This window comes from Alligator mississippiensis, chromosome 5 (genome assembly GCF_030867095.1).
Source record: "Alligator mississippiensis isolate rAllMis1 chromosome 5, rAllMis1, whole genome shotgun sequence".
Classification (NCBI taxonomy): Eukaryota; Metazoa; Chordata; order Crocodylia; family Alligatoridae; genus Alligator; species Alligator mississippiensis.
The window spans coordinates 97,606,375-97,622,179 of record NC_081828.1 but is presented as its reverse complement, the minus strand read 5'-3'; the positions used below and the strand labels follow the sequence as shown (position 1 = coordinate 97,622,179).

The 15,805-nt window shown below is 49.6% G+C and overlaps 2 long non-coding RNA genes across 3 annotated transcripts; one reads left to right on the top strand and one right to left on the bottom strand.

Annotated features, from left to right (window-relative positions):
* Nucleotides 1-2,297: 2,297 nt before the first annotated feature.
* Nucleotides 2,298-2,762, top strand: LOC109282323 (uncharacterized). Its single transcript, XR_002089272.2, has 2 exons — nt 2,298-2,400; nt 2,525-2,762. It is a non-coding gene; the product is annotated as an uncharacterized LOC109282323 (long non-coding RNA).
* Nucleotides 2,763-7,125: 4,363 nt separating this feature from the next.
* On the bottom strand, nt 7,126-13,634 carry LOC132250846 (uncharacterized). 2 transcript variants are annotated; one of them, XR_009462503.1, is made up of 6 exons: nt 13,148-13,634; nt 12,158-12,200; nt 11,892-11,965; nt 11,394-11,520; nt 10,677-10,797; nt 7,126-9,753 (listed from the first exon to the last, which is right to left on the bottom strand). It is a non-coding gene; the product is annotated as an uncharacterized LOC132250846 (long non-coding RNA). The 2 variants fall into 2 exon arrangements; XR_009462502.1 differs by having other exon boundaries at nt 7,126-10,797.
* Nucleotides 13,635-15,805: the final 2,171 nt, after the last annotated feature.

The following is a 15,805-nucleotide window of genomic DNA, read 5'->3' as shown; positions in this document are numbered from 1 at the left end:
TTCAACCTTCCTGAAAATTAATGCTTATGGGGGTGGTATTGGGCCCAAGCCAACATCCCCTTCCACCCCCAGGGGATGTGACCCTATCAACAACTTGATCCCTCTGACCACCTAGGTCTAGATCATCTGTTTTCTAGTTGCTTTTTCAGATGGGCCTCAACTGTGCCCTAGTGTGTCATACAGCGAGATTGTTGATTCTCAGCTCTGTCCTTATGTGGCATGTGTGCAGTGAGCCTACTGGGTCACAGTTCCAATCCGATCTGAGTGTTAGCCTTACCCCTGCCCTGTTGCAGCATGCAACAAGTATGCTGAGTCTCAGATCTGCCTTGGTGTGAGTACTAATCCAATACTTCCACCTTCCCCTGCCCCACCCCCAACACAATCCTAATTCAGTGAAAAACACACAAGATTGTGGTCCTTGATTTATTTTTTTCATTCCTTTCTCTTTCTCTTTACTTCTCCTCCCTCCACATTCATTTCAAACTTTTTTTTTCAAGACTTCCCCCCTCCCACCTGCAGCTCTGGCTGGCACCTGCTAGTGGTGGAGTGAGGAAAGCCACAGCCTCCAGGGTGGTTTCTTTGCCTCCAAGCTACATGCCACCCTCTCACATCATGTCCCATCCCAGAAGAACCATGGTCCTGGCTCCTGTCCATGGCTCTGCTCCTCAGGACTTCTAGTGACAAGTCACAGCTATGCAGGTCATTAAGCCTTAACAAGTCAGTGACGATTCCAAAACTGTTCTAACCTTATGATGCTATAATATTCCACAGATTTAAAATGTTTTAAAGATAGATTGTAACTGCATGCTAATATACTACTTAATTTTTTTTTAAGAAATGCCTTATCTATTCATATTCCCTTTAAAACTTAAACTGCAAGCAAAATGGTTCCTATTATGGAGGGATAAACAGTAAGTCTTTCAGCACCAGGGGGTAGGCCTGAAGAATAAGGGTAACTACTGATACCAATATTTCAGCTTTTATTTCCTGAAGCAGATTCCAGGTGTCTATTACACTAAATTTAATTTTATAGCAATTTTCTTGAGATAGCAAATTTGATTATAAATGATCCCCATTCAGCTGTATCAAACCACAGGTATCTGTACTTGTCCTTTGACCCAAAGCAAGAAATACAAAGGGTGGTGTCACATATTCACTTGTACCAGTTGCAAATCATTGAAAAGTAGTGACCTATTAAGTTAATGTGTTAGGAGATGACCCTTACCTGAAAAGGAATGACTTTGCAATGCCACAAGGCACTTAACATATGATAAACTGCTTGAATGTGTGTCTGCACTTAGTGGGTGTGTCTATACTAGACGCTTTACTCAAGATTAGATAAAATTACTGCACACTGCCTCCACATGCCGGTGCTTACTGCACAGTTATTTACTAGTACATTTACTACCTTTAAATACGAGTAACAAATTTACACTCGATTACTTGCTGTGCAATATAGCATGTATAGATTGTTGACTGGGAGCAAACGTGCTCACAGTCAGCCAGGCAGCAGGGGTGGGAGATTGCTCCCTGCCCCCTGGAGCTGCCTGTTGCTGGGGTGGGCTCTGCCACTGAAGCCTAGGTGGGGACAATGTCCCCCTGCCCTGGCAGCAGGGAACTCTCAGCTCCTATTTCAGGATTGTGGAGCAGGGGCTAGGAGATGCTTATCTCTCAGCATCAGCTCCATGACCTTGGACTAGGGCTGGGAGATTCTTATCCAAGGTCATGGAGCTGAGGCTGGGAGATAAGACCCTGCTTCATGACTGCAATCTCAGAGTTGGGGCTGGGACATTGTCCCTGACCAGGCTCTGATGGTGGAACCCACTCCAGCAGCAGGTAGCTGCTGGGGGCAGGGAGCAATGTCCCAGCCCCAACCAGGAGACAGCTATCTCCTGTCCATTTGCTCCCTGGCAGCCCTTGGGCTAGCACCCAGGGGGATCCTTGCGGTCCCCCCAGCTGCTGCAGGAGGCTGGTGCAGGGCCAGCAGGGATGGGAGCAGACTGCTCACATGAGCAGCAAATCTGCTCCTGCTTCCCTGCATGTGTAGATGCCTGTCTGGGGTGGGTTTACTCTAGAGTGTAGATCCACCCAGTAAGTGTTAAGTTGAACATGTGACAGTAACCAAACATAGCTTGAGAGGAACATTTATGTAATGTCTGGGCAAGCCTTAACAATGGAGATAGCATGGCTATTTTATATAATTTACCAGTTTGAATCCAAGACTTACAAAAAACAAAACTGTTCAGACTGAACATATTAGACAAACCTCTCAGGATTCCAAAATACTTATACATATTATTTACCCTTGTGGCTCATTTTTGTCTAATTTTCAGAATATAGAAGTAGGAAAATGGAACCATTTATGACCCAAAGAGAACTGAAGTGCTGGAAATATTTCAGGTATTTATATTGCTGCTAGATTTTCAGTACATTTTTATATGTCCATGTATTTGGGTGCTTATTAGTGTTCTTCTTCTTCTCCTCATGTTCTTGTCATAAACTGGATTTTTTTTTTTTTTTTTAGAATTGTGCACAAACAATGGTTCTTCCTGTTTCTGCAATGAGGTCCTCCTCATACAAGTCTCACCAAGGAGTTCACAAACAAGCTCCGTAGCCTGTACTTCTCTGAAGTGGCATATATTCATGTTGTTAGAGTATCCCTATTTGATTGTGTTAGTGTGAAGTCTACTGAATGTCTCTCTCAGCTTTGTATGTTACTCATTCCTTCCTTTCTAGATGAGTAAATATTTCTCCAAATCTTATTGTTCCAATTAATCAATGACCCTGGGTGATCTATTTTGTTGGTGGCATCTGTTCTGGTCTCACATGGGACTGCCAAGTTGTTGTCCTGAGGTCTAAAATATCAGTGATCAAAAAAGGCATGTTTTCAAGTCTTTGGCTTGTTGCCTTCCTCTGAGCTTGAGCCAGTTTTGTTGATACTTTTGGCTAGGGACACATATTCAAAAAGCCAGAGCTTCAATTGCTTCAATTTTTGCAGGTTAATCTAACCGAACTAGGCTAGATCACTTTGTAACTGTACAGGCATCCCAGACATGCAGACACATGTCTGCAGTGGCTCAGGCTAGAAGCCGGGGGGTACTAGAGCAGCTCTCCCCTCCCTTGCACAGTGTTGAGCATGGCCAGGCCCCAGCAGGATGCTTTCATTAGAGAGGGGTTCCCCCCATTCTGACCTGCCCAGCAGGGAATTGATATCAGTGTTTATCACTCCTAATTCAGTGTTTATCACCTCATTAAGAAAACAACAGAGGGACGTTACCAGCTACCTGTTGATTCTCCCCTTTGCCCACAGCAGGACTGTAGCCAGCATGTGGTCTTCTAGCTAATGCTAAGAGGTGTCTGTAAGGCACAAGGGATGGGGAGGGTGGAGGGATCAGGGACACCTGCAGTCTATGCTGAGCTGTAGACAAGGAGCAGAGGGAAGGGGCCAGCTCTGCTGTGGAGCAGAGTGCCCCACTCAGCGCATAGAGAATGCCGGGATGCTGGGGGTATCTGATTTAACTTAAACCAGCAAGGAATCTGGGTCAGACATTGCGTAAACTGGCTTGACCCAAATCACTTAAGTCTGATACTACATTCAAACAGGTTTATCTCAAACTGGTTTCAGCCATTTTCAAACTTGTTTATGTGCACTGAACAGGTTTAAACCATTTTCTGATTGCTTAAATCAATTTATGTGTAATGTCTGTCCCTAGCCTTTGAGCCTTTCCTTGTCTACTTCTGCCTAGGAGTAAATTTGAAGTTCAATGCCTATTTAATAACATTTAATGAAGCCTGTACCTTGTATCATATTTCAAATATTCTGAATATCTGATTTTAAAGGGGGAGATGTGCTGATGTGATGCAAGATCTAATTTTCATTGTGCCACATGAACCTGAAAACTAAAGCATGATTATCTGGAACTATTAAATGGTGATCCCTTTGTTGCTTTAAGGGCTCAAAATCATTCAAGAAATTATACTGATTTCAGGTACTTCTTCACTTTCAGACCCCCTACATCTTTCTGTGCAGTTAGAGGCACCACTAAACAAGCTCGTTCTGATGGACAAGCTCAAACATTTTCTGAAGCAACAATTTTCTGTCTTGGCTTCTGTATTGTAGCTAAAATAGTGCAGCAGTCTAGCTGTAGATAAAGCCATCATGCAGTAAGCATCAAAAAAATGGGTGTGTATAGGAGTGAGTAGGTTTGAAAGTCAACTATTGTTATTAAAAAGGGTAGTAAATATGGGTCTGGTTTGATACAAGGGGAATATTAGAACAGGGATGACCAACCTGAAGCATGAATGACACAGGTGGCACAGACAATCTTTGTGTAACATCCAGCAGATAAGGAAGGAGACAGGAAGCACAGTGGCAAATAAGGCAGGGAGCAGAAAACAGAACACCAGATCAGGCAGGAGAAGTAGATCAGAGTGTCACTCAGGGAGGGTGCAAGGCTAATTTATGGCACTCCTGCCAAAAAAAGGTTGCCCTCCATTGGACTAAAGCATTAATCCAGCCATTTTCTATTTCTTGGAAATCTTGGAGTTGAACTTATTATATAGTATGACATTTCCTGAAGATATAACCACTAATATCATCACTTGGAGAAATAAACTTTATGATTCCTTTCTCTGTAGGTGCAGTAATCTGACCTAAAACATAATGCATGCTGTTTAACAATAATAAAGGTAAAGGGCCAGTGATGATACAGTCAAACCCATTTAATGTCAGATTGCTACGCTGACATTACCCAGGATTCCCTGATAAGTGACTTGAGCTTCCTCAGGCTGATTCTGGAATTGCCAGAGTAGAAGCACTTCCTTTCCACTTAATTAAATGTGAAATGTGAACATCTTTCTAGTTTGCTGTTGTTTATCTTGCTAGTAGTTGTAGAATATACAACTATATGGGAAACAAAACTATATACTTTGGTTAATTAAAAAATGCTTGCACCACATGATGTTGCTTGCAATAACTGACATTAAATACTGTTTATGGCAGGAAATCAGTAAGTTTTAATTGCCACTAAGAAAACCCAGTTATGTTAACAGCAAATTGTTGGGTGAAAGAGCAACATTTTTCTTCTTTCTCTGTCATGATTTAGGCAGTAAGTCCCAAAAACCTATGATTGAATCAGGGATACTTGCTTGTCCTCTGTACATGCAGGGAAAGGAAACATTTAGCTGAACACTTTCAGGGAGTATACTTTTAGATTTTAACCTTGTTTTAATACATCTTTAAGTGGATTTTCCTTACAGACTTTATGCTATTTACTAAAGAGGTGATGTGATGAGTCAGCAAAGGCAGATCTGGCCTGCATTTTGGGAGTTCCTATTCTAGGTAAGATGCAGAACTCATACAGCCTTTTAGTCCACATTTAAATTGTGTCCTTAACCAAAGCTTCTCTAGAAAAATCAGTTGTTAGTGGCAACAGCTGAGAATAATTTTATATGGGTGTCAATAAGCAAAGATACCACTGATTGACAACAGAACAAATTAGCATCTCTTTCTGAAAGGAGGTAATGTACTAGAAAGGAGGAAACTACTGGCTAGTAGTTTCCATGCACTATTGGAAGAGCAGCTATCCTGCAGCACATATACCACAATTGACACAAGCAGGCTCTGTGGCTCAGGGCAGGTCAGGTAGGGAGCAGGCAACACGGCGGAAGGCAGAGCAGAAGATTGGAGGGAGTGGAAAACAGAGCAGTGGATCAGGCAGGTGGAGATCTCAGTGGCACTAGATGAGGATGTGATGCCTCATTTGTGTCATGTCTATCACAAATGTTGGCTCCCACTGCACTACTGAACTCTACCATAAGTAATGTCACACCTATTCAGCAAGTGTGATGTTAGCGTCCACCGGAAAATGTGCCCAGTGGTATTCATACAGAAGCAAATGACAACCTCAGTAAGAAAAAAGTTCAATTCTTTAATTCTGAAGAATTCAAATGGTCCAATTTCCCCCTTGGCTAAAGTGGACAGGATCTATAATCTGGAAACAGGTCTTGAGGTCTCTCTTTCCTACCTCCAGTTCTCCCTGAATTCCTCTTTCCCCCTGCAAGATGACTGCATTCAACTGGAATCCACTATTCAGCAAACTGTATCTATCTCTGAAAAAAACAGTCTTAGTAACATGATTTATGACTTTGGATATAGACTTTCAGTACTCAATTTCAGACACCCGTTGCTTTAGCTTTTATCTTTCAACACTGTGTATTTCTGAGAAGCTATAAATTCATTTTAGTGCATGTGGTGTCTGGCAGTGAAAGGTTAAGGTTCTTTGGGGTTTTTTTAAAGGTGTCACTAATTCTGTCAATTCACCTACTGTTTCTTGATAATAGGTAAAAAATTCAACCAACACTTGGTTACAGATTGTCGGGGTTTTTTGAGGGGGAATACAAAATAAGCATTTTTTTATATCTAATATGTAACTCCATTTTATGTCCCTTTGGTTTCTCCTAAACTATAAACAATTTCTTGGTCATTTTGATTATGTCTAGCCCACGAGATTTTTGTTGAATCTTCTTTCTCTCTCTTGTTCTTTCTTTCTAAGCAGATTCTCACACCTGTTACCAGACTGTTATGCTTGTCAAAAACAATAAAAGGGAATGGTTTTAACGGCTGGGAACAGACCTCAAGGCAGGACCATGGGGGAATCCTAGTCATCAGCCAGCTGGTCTTTTAAAAATCTATTTGCTACTACAGTCTGTGAGCAAGAGGTTCTCTTGTATGCAATGTTTATAATGTTGTGTTTTTATTTTGGAACATAAAAATCCGATGTCATATTTTCAATGTGAAACTCACTACCCAATAGTCAGAAGCTCTATTTTGGATTGATGGCTTACAAATGTTGAAAGAGAATGAAATACAACCTTTGCAAAGTCAATTTACTATTTCAGTTTGTTTGTCCAAAATATTTAAAATTGCTTGCAAAATGAAAGGCCTGCCTCAAGTGTACAGCCAAAGGTTTTCTTCTTTGGCAAAATATTTGTTCTCATAGGTGCATCCAGTTGGCAAAACCAATAAGACAATTATCCTTATTGTTCCTGATAACTTATTTAGAACCTGACTATAAATGATGAGAGTAGGCAATAAGTGAAAAAAAAAATGTTTAATACACTTTCAGAGGTTATTGATTAACAAGTTCTGTAGATCACACCTATTTCAATCTAATGAGAAGCTCATAATGTTTCTTGACTTTTACATTATAAAACACAACACAATAGCAGAGAAAGTTACTGTCGATACAGGAATTAGAGTAGTGTTTTTGGCTGCCTGGCACACCTGCTGCCACATTGTGTGGGTGTGGCCTGGCTTGGCAGGGTACTGCACACTGTCTCAGAGCTCTGGCCACTCAGGCTGAGTGGTGCTGAGCCCTGGGTGACAGATGCAGGACCCCCAAGCTGCTGGACAGTGCATGGCACCCTCCTGAGCCAGGCCACATGCATATGAGCCCTGCTGCCCCCCGCCATGCGTGGGGACTGTGCCACTGCTGCTGCTGGTAAGCAGTGCTGGCAGTGCAGGAGGCTGAAGCCAGGTGGGTGAGCTGATAGGGGGGAGTGATCAGGAGGCTGGAGCTGACTGAGGGATTCTCTGAATTATCTCCAACCTCCTGATCACTCCTTGACTCGACTCCAGCCTCCTGCTCATTCTCCCGCTTGTCTCCAGCTACTGGAGGCCTGGAGACAAGCAGCAGAACATCTTCAGATCATCTCCAGGGGCTTGTCTCCAGCCTCCTACTCACTCTCCTGCTCATCTCCAGCCTCCCAAGGCTGGAGATGGGCAGGAGGCTGGATACAAGCAGGAAAATGAGCAGGGGGCTGGATACAAGCAGGAAAATGAGCAGGGGGCTGGATACAAGCCCTTGGAGATGAACTGGAGACTTCTCCTGCTGTCTCCAGCCTCTTGCTTGTTCTCCTGCTTTCTCCAGCCTCCCAAGACTGGAGATGAGCAGGGGAATGAGCAGAGTGCTGGAGACAAGCAAGGGGCTGGAGCCATGGAAAGAATTGGGGGGGGGATGTATTCCCAGGGGGTGCTGGGACCCTGCAGGCAGGGCAGTCCATGTGCTGTGTGTGCAGGCTCTGCCCTGTGGGGGGCAAGGGACCCACCCATCCTAATCAGCCCCCATACCTACAGTACCCCCACACCCACAATCCCCCCATACCTACTCACGCACTGAGTCTGCCACCCACCATGAGGCCAAAGGTCCTGATCCAGTTGACCTGGGTAGAGAAGGCTACTGAGTACAATGGCTGGCAGGCCTCCACCTGCACCAGGTCACCTGGGTCCTGGAACGTGAGGAGTATGTTGTCAGCATAGGCTGACAGGACCAGCCACACCACTGGCTCCCGGAGCATCCACCCCACCACCCACTTCTGCAGGAGAATGAGGAAGGGCTCCAAGGCCAAGGTGTACAGATGGCCTGACAGCGGGAAGCCTTGACACACCCCTCTCATGAACGGGATGGATTCCGTCAGGGTCCAGTTGAGCATTACCTAACACTGCAGAGGTGTACAGCACCTGGAAAGCCCACATGAAGCAGGGCCCAAAGCCAAAGGCCCACAGCATGCCTGTGAGGCACCTGTGATCCACTCTTACAAACACCTTCCCCTGGTGCAGGGACAGGCAGGAAAAAGACAGGCCCTCCTGGCTTGCTAGCTCCAGGAGCTCCTGAACCAGGTATAGGTGGTTGAAGATGGAACATCTGGGCACTATGTATGTCTAGTCAGGATCAATCATGTCCATCAGCACGAACCACAGGTGTAGTGAGAGGGCCTTCACTGCCACCTTGCATGCAGTCCATGAAGAGGAGGGACATGGGGCGCCAATTCCTCAGGTCATGGGGATCCCTCTTCTTTGGCAGGAGGGTCAGCACAGCCCTCCAGCATGACAGGGGGAGCTCCCCACTTCCCTCAGATTCAGCCCAAACTGCTGCAAGGTTCAGGCTGAGGACTTCCCAGAAGACCCAGTAAAACTCCGCAGTCAGCCCATTGATGGCCAGCACCTTGTTGCCAGGGATCAAGCTGAGGGTGGCTGAAAACTGAGCCAGAGTGAGAGGAGCTTTCATCCAGTCCCAGCCCACATTGTGCTGCGGGATTCTGTCCCACAGGGCCTGACAGGCCTTGGCATTGGTCAGATTCAGGGAGAAGAGCTCTTCATAGAACGCCCATGTGCACTGGCAGATCTCACCTGGATCCGTGAGGGGGTGCCAGCACCCACCAGAAGAGAGGTGATGTACTTATTGGCCCCCTGCCTCCTCTCCAGAGCATAGAAGAAGCAGGATCCATGGTCCATCTGCTGAAGGGAAGGAGCTGGATGCACAAGTGGACGAATGCACTGCGGGCATGGTGGTCGTCCAGAGCATGAAGCTTTTCCCCCCATCTCTCCTGACACTCTCCGCAGAGGAACAGGTTGGTTGGGTCGGTGGCCAGGTGCCTCTCCAGCTCTAACACTTCCCACTCAAGGTGCTCCTGGACCACTGCCCTCTGCCAGGTGTGCCCCCGAAGTGTAGCCGAGGCAAAAAAGTCAGATGTGCACCTTCCGCACATCCCACCATCTCTGAGCTGAGGAGAAAGCTGCCCATTGCTCCTGCCAGGCCAGCCAGTCCTCCTGGAAGGTCTCCCTGAAGCCCACATCCTCCAGCAGACTGGAACTGAAATGCCAGTAGGGTGACCCCAGATGCCCAGGCTCCAATGTGGACTAGGCCTAGACAAGGTGGTGATCGATGAGAGGCATTGGCCAGAGGAGTGGGCCTGGGCAAAGTGCAGCAAAGAAATATAAACCTGTTCCAACCAGAAGTGGCATGCCTGCTCCTCCCCCACCCTCACATAGGTAAAGGCAGTGGGGTCAGTATGGTGACAGGTAAGCCAGACATCCATCAAGGAGTAGTGTATCAGGATCTCCCCAAAGATGCCCATGGTGGCCAGGTTCCGCTCCCTGCCTGACTGGTCTCGCATGTCTAGGGTGACATTAGAGTCCCCAGCAAGGAACAGGCACTTGCAAGGGTTAAAGGTCCCAATTTATATGTCCATCTGACAGAAAAATATCTGCCAAGTCTGGGTCGCTCAAAGGGGAGTTCACGTTCAGGACCACCCCTGCACCTGGACCCGGAGGTACAGCAGGTGACCCGGCACCACCTCAATGTCCTGGAGAACCTCCAGCTGCAGGCCTGGGGAGAACAGGGTGGCCACCCCACAAGAGGTGGCCAAGAGGTGACTAAAAAAGACCCTGCCTCCCCACTCCAGCCACCAATTAGGTTCATTGGCTGGAGTTGTCAGGGTCTCCTGCAGGAATATCATGGGGTACCCTCCCTCCTGAAGGAAGGAGAGTCCTGCCATCTCCGAAGACCTTTCCTGCAGCTATGGATGTTGAGGGTTGCAATCTTGAATGACCTCATGGTTTGGGGGATGGAATAGATGGTTCAGCAGGGGCCTCATGAATTTCAACACCCAGTGTGAGTCCTGCCATGCCACGTAGCACCATAGACGTGTATATGAAACTGTGGGCCTGCCTACAGATCTGCGTGTTGCAGCTTTTGGGCCCCTTGTCTTCCCCCACCAATGCCCTTGCAGTAGTGAGGACACTGTCAACGTCTCCCCAGCAGTCCAAGGTGAACTGTACCTTGCTGGCAGACCAGTGGGTGTAGTCATGGTCAAGAACTGCAAGTAACTCATACCTGGGGACCACCGGGACTGAGGGGTCTGCAGGCACCATGGAGCCTGCTGGTTCTTGGATGTCCTCCTCTTGGTCTTGGGGCTCAGCAGACTCCTTAGGCACCATCTGAACCTCCTGGTTTGCTAAGATAGCAGAATTTGGTTGGGATTGGAGAGCTCTGCAGCCCCTTGGGACAGAGGTGGGGGTAAGGGTGGGATTGGGGCTCCTTCACAAGATAGTGAGGCAGAGATGGAGCCTGGGGGGGGGGGGGAGGTCTGTGCAGGGTCCCTGACAAGATGGGTCTGTTGATTAGGGGACCCCACTGCAACCCCATCTGGTGCAGGACTATGGGGCAGGCTAGAGGTGAGTTTTTATTTTTTTCTGGGAGGGGGAGGGAAGCGACTCATCAGGCACTGGGGTAGTTTCGGCATCTGCCTCGGGGTCCTGTGAAAGTGGGCCCCTTCCCTCATGACTCACCGGGATGAACCCCAGGGCCTCTGTATCCCCCAGATCAGAGGGAGGAGGCTCCTGTGCTGGGCCTTTCTTTGGGTGGGCCTTAGCCTCAGGGGGTAGGCCCTGGTTAGCAGAATGAGGGTCTTCCTCCATGGGTTCCTGTTTGGGACCCTCTAGAGGCCCCAAAACCTCCTCCATGGGGATCACCCATTTGATCTTTCCTGGGGGTGGGGTTTCAGGCACAGCTGGAAGAGGCCCAGCCCTTGGAGGCTGGGCCACTCCTTACCCCTGTGTGGTGGTCTTGGGAGGAGAGGAGCCCTCCACATCAGATGTCTCCAGCTGTGCCTGGGCCTTTATGCCTGGAGGGGATCTGCATGCACTCAGCCATGGGGTGGTCCTCAGGTGGACAGGCTCTAGCAAGAGAAGGTGAGGGTTGGGGAGGCTGGGGAAGCCATGACAGAGGTATGACTAGGAGCAGGGGAGCCCTGCTCCCTCTTTCTCCCCAGTTGCTGGTGTCCTCCCTGGGACTCGGCTAAACTTGGTTGGGGGGCGGGGTCCCTTGAGCTCATGGGTGGGCTCATAGTTGTGGCTGGGGTGCCGGGGGGGTGGGGGCTGAGGGGACTGGGGCACCAGTGGTAGGGGCACCAGTGGTAGGGGCAACCCTCTTTCCAATGGGACCCGCAGATGCCCTCCCCACCTGACCCATGGGGCACTCATGATGCAAATGCCCCAGGGCACAGCACCAGAAGCACTGCAGGTCCCCCAGTGTATAGAAAATTCTCACCTGGGCCCCCGATAAGGAATTGCCAAGCACCCCTCAGCCTCCAACCATGGTCTTGCCACCAGCTGGATCATAACCTGGTGATAGGAAGAACACATGTGCCAGAAGCTGGGGTCTTAGCACCCCAGCAAAAGGGCCACCAGCAGGGAGACAACATCCCCCAGGGTTTGGAGCTGAGGGAGCAGGTCCCAATTGGGGATATATGAGGGATGAATCTGAGGACCACCCTGGTTCCCAGCTCTTCTAAAGGCTCAAGGGGATGTACTCACCCTCTACCATGAGCACCCTCTCCGCCGCCTGTTGTGCAGCAGCCTTTGAGGCAAGGAAAAAGACCCCCTTACCATGACAGCAGGAGGCCGCCACAATCTTGGCAGGCCCCACTACCCAAGCCAGGGCATGCACCCAGGTCTCAAAGTGCAAGTTATTCTGCCCGAGCAGTTGGTACTTCACCCTGTGCCTGTGGGTGAGTGCTGGAAAGGGGGCCCTGCCACCTGAGCTAGAAGGGCCATTGGTGGAGTGTCCAGGCCCCCTGGCTTCAGGTCTTCCCACAGCTGCCTGTGCATAGCTGTGGTTCCCCCCAGCTGGCCATGTTTCTGGGGCTGAGGCTAGGGCCAGGGACAGGCTGAGCGGGTATGCCGGCTGGAGTAGTGTACCTGGTCCCATCAGGCACTACCCTTACCCTTGGTCCCTTATGATGGGAGAGGAGGCCCCTCTGGGTGGGGCTAGCCAGAGGAGACCCCCTGGCCCTCTTGACTACCTACTGGAGTCCCGCCTGCCCCTGCACCAGAGGATGCAGGCTTCTCCATCCCCAAAGGAGGTTGGTCAGACTCTTCCACTGGGGTTGAGGCTGAAGGGGCATGCATCCCACTGGGGACTTGGCTGGGATCCGTCCCCATAGTTGGGGCTGCAGGAAGCTCTGCAGGGGGTCTGTCCCCCCCAGAAGGTTCCTGCCCTGCCATTTTTTTACATGAGGGCAGGGAAGACAATAAATATAAAACTAAATATCCAGTGTGGCTGGTGAATCTAGTAGGGCAGGCTGGGGTTGTGGAGGAGAAGGGGGATAAGGAAGGAGGAGGCCAAAGCTCACTGAGCTACATTCCCACAGGAAAAAAAAACAAACAAACTGCGAGGGATATGCTTGGAGAATGTGGGGGAGGGGTAAATACACACACACACACACAAGGGCTGGGAGATCTCGAGCTGGCTTACTCAGCAACACAACAAAGACCAGGACAGGGGGAGTGGACCATGGAACTTACCACATAAGGGCAAGAACACACAGGGAAGGCTGCTGAGGCAGATGCAAAAGATTGCTGGAGCAGTGGAGAGGCTCTGTTTGTTGAAGATCTGTCCAGGATCTCCACAGAGCTCCAGCCAGGTGCTCAGCAGCAAAGCAGTAGGCAGGAAGACAAAGAAGGATCAGATGCAGTGAGGTAGCTGTGGGGGAGGGCAGGAGCAGTCAGTCAATTAGGGAGTAATCTAGTGCAGGTGTGGTGCCAGGTAGTGTAGCAGGGAATCTCCCTCTCTCCTGAGAGGGGGCAGCAGCAGAAACAACAGCAGCATCATCAAAAGCAGCAGCAGTGGTGGTAGGAGCTGTCCATTTCAGCCACTCAGGGTGTGCTTTTGGTGAAAGTGAAGGGGGGTTGTCCTGCTAAGGCATCTGAGCCAGGCAAAGCAACTTTAGGCTCCAGCAGTGATAGTGGGGAGGGGCCCACAGGCAGTGCAGGCTCCCTCCCCAAGCTGCTCCCTGACTGCGGTTTGGCAGCAGGTTGGGCAGCAGGCTGGAACAGGGGTGCAGAAGCTGGGGTGTGGTTCTGGGGTGCAGTGCAATGCAGTGGGCCCCCTCCTGGGGGGGGTAGCAGTGTGCAGCAGAGGCCCCCCCATGGCAGGGGGGAAGCAGCAGCAGCAGCCCAAGGCAGGAAGCAGTGTGGCCAACTTACTCCAAAAGCTCTGAGACCAAGCCAGCAGTTAACAGTGGTCAGAGGCAGGAAGGGCTGGCCATCTTCTCAACAGAAGCTCCTGAGAACAAGCCTGTACCAACAGCAGCAGTAGCCTGGGACAGAAAGGGGTGTGGCTAACTTCCTCCCAGAGGCTCCTTTCCCAGAAGCTCCTGCCTATTTTTATGTTCCAGGGGTTGTGAGCCTTAAGGCTCACCTAGCTATGTTATAGCCCCCTCTACTGTGTGGTTTGAAAGTTTGAAAGATACAACTATAATTTTTTTTGTGGGACAACTAAGGAAGAAAAGGGTAGGAGTGATGTGGGGGTTATAGGTTTACAATGTGAAAAGAAGTTCACTGGAAGGGGGACACCAAGCAGAGCCCCCCCAGGCCACACCCACCGTTCCTCAAAGGTATCAAAGGAGCTCATGGATGCCACCCACTGGTGCTCTGCCTGAAAACATGCATGGACAAGGGAGAGGAAAGCAGCCTCACAGTCTCCAGGCACCTTCCTGGCCAGAGCCTCCCTCATGGTCAAGTACAGGGCCCACTTGGCCAGGGCCAGGAGGAGGTTGAACAGGAGGTCCCGGGACTTGATGCCCCGCCCCCCCATTTCTAGGGTAAATGGAGGCTTTTTCCCGTATTTTTTGTTTGTTTTTTTAAAGTGATGGTGCCTGGGTTGGGGGGGGCAGCCATGGGGGACTGGGGAGTGCAAGTGGGAGGTGGGGCTGAGTGGAGCAGCTACTGAGGAGCCTGGGAGAGTGGGGCTGGGCGGGGCAGCAATCAGGGGACTGTGGTGGGGCATGTGGGCCTTGCGGGGGGCCATTTGGCCCCCGTTGGGGGCTGTAGCCCCTGTGTGGACATAGCCCCCCAACAGCCAGTGCTTTAACACTGTAGATATATCAATAAAACATGGCCCAACTGATCGCTGTCTCTCTGTCTTATTCTCTCTTTCTCTTAATAGTGGTCCTTCGTTTTAATTGTGGAGGAACATGGATTTTGGGGTATTTTACACAGTGACTTTGGGATTTTTTTTATCAGGAATTTTTCAGTTTTCCAATAGGGAACACCAGAATTCCTGCTAAGGAGGCCAGTAGCAGGACCCTGCCTGCTCAGAGCTGGTGCCTTGGACCCTGCTGGCTGTAGCTGACCTCCTGGCCAAATGGGGCTAAGAGGACATGCTTTGACAGTTCAAAGCAGGCCACCACACCCAGAACATCATCTGGGCAATAGCTGCCCAGGTGTCTGGGCAAGGGGCACATGTAGCAGTAGTGCCACACGGAAGCCAACCCTGCAGCCACAGCCCACTGGCAGCTGGCCCAGAGGGGCAGATGCCTCATCCAGGTCTGGCAGGTTCATGGCAGGTCAAAGACAGGCAGCAGCCCCCACTGCCAGACTACTGCAGTGGGTAAAGAGTGCAAAGATCTCTCAGGGCTGCTTCAGCAGTCCGGATGGCACAAGGGGTAATGTCCACAGGTACCAGTTGGCTGGGCCCCAGAAGCTCCTGAGAGTGAGTAGCCCTGAGCTACTTGCCAGGGCAGCTTTTTGTACTGCTGGGGCCAGGACAGGGCAACTTTTTAAATTTCTGGGGACAGCACAGGTGCTTGCCCCAGGCTTTAGCTCCCCCTGGCTGCAGATCCAGTAGGAGCCAGGCAGGGTTATTTTGCCCCAAGTGGTACAATTTGCTCTCAACAAAGTGCATGTCCTATTACCTGTGAGCTCTGTGTTCCTGAGGACCCAGCTTGCTGGACTTACAAAGGACTTCTTCTATTTCCCCCTCCTCCACCCCCACCTCCCCCATCTAACCAGAACTAAGCAGAAGAAAAAATTAATAGGCATCTTGGGCTGTACATTCCCCAGTCCCAGTATGGGAGCCCTATTTAAACTTTATTGACTAAAACTCAGTTGCTGGGCTAGGGAATGGTGAGGCAAGAGACTGAGTCAGAGTGGGTATGGGCAACAGTTGAACAATGGTTAAGG